Source organism: Poecilia latipinna, unplaced genomic scaffold, assembly GCF_001443285.1.
Source record: "Poecilia latipinna isolate Pla-1442-1.1 unplaced genomic scaffold, P_latipinna-1.0 Scaffold166, whole genome shotgun sequence".
Classification (NCBI taxonomy): domain Eukaryota; kingdom Metazoa; phylum Chordata; class Actinopteri; order Cyprinodontiformes; family Poeciliidae; genus Poecilia; species Poecilia latipinna.
The window spans coordinates 7879-8381 of record NW_015112782.1 but is presented as its reverse complement, the minus strand read 5'-3'; the positions used below and the strand labels follow the sequence as shown (position 1 = coordinate 8381).

Here is a 503-nt window from a genome sequence, read left to right as displayed (position 1 = left end):
TAAGTGTGGTAAAATCATGTAAGTTCTTCCTAAATCCATGGAAACTTGGAATTCTGTGTGGCCAGTTAGCTCAGCTGGTCAGAGCGTGGTGCTAATAACGCCAAGGTCATGGATTCAATCCCCATACTGGCCAAAGCAAATATAAAGTGTTAAGGAAATCAACACTTAAAAGTATTTTTTTAAAAAGGCTGGAGAATAAAATTGAAACTACAAAATGTACAAAGGCTGGAAAAAAAACTATGCACACAGATTTTGAAAAACATTAGAAAATTAGCACTTTTCTGTTAAGATCCTGTAAGTTTTCTAAAGACCATGGAAACTCAACTTTCTGCGTGGCCAGTTCGCTCAGCTGGTCAGAGTGAGATGATGATAATACCAAGGTCATGGGTTCAATCCCCATATGGAAAATGAAACTTAAGGTCAACACTTCTAAATGATAAAATGGTGAAACATAAAATAAACTCTTCTAAATAACAAAAGGCTGAAAAATAAAATACAAACAT

The 503-nt window shown here is 35.0% G+C and overlaps 1 non-coding gene across 1 annotated transcript; it reads left to right on the top strand.

Annotated features, from left to right (window-relative positions):
• Positions 1-59: 59 nt before the first annotated feature.
• trnai-aau (transfer RNA isoleucine (anticodon AAU)) lies at positions 60-133 on the top strand. The gene has a single exon. It is a non-coding gene; the product is annotated as a tRNA-Ile (tRNA).
• Positions 134-503: the final 370 nt, after the last annotated feature.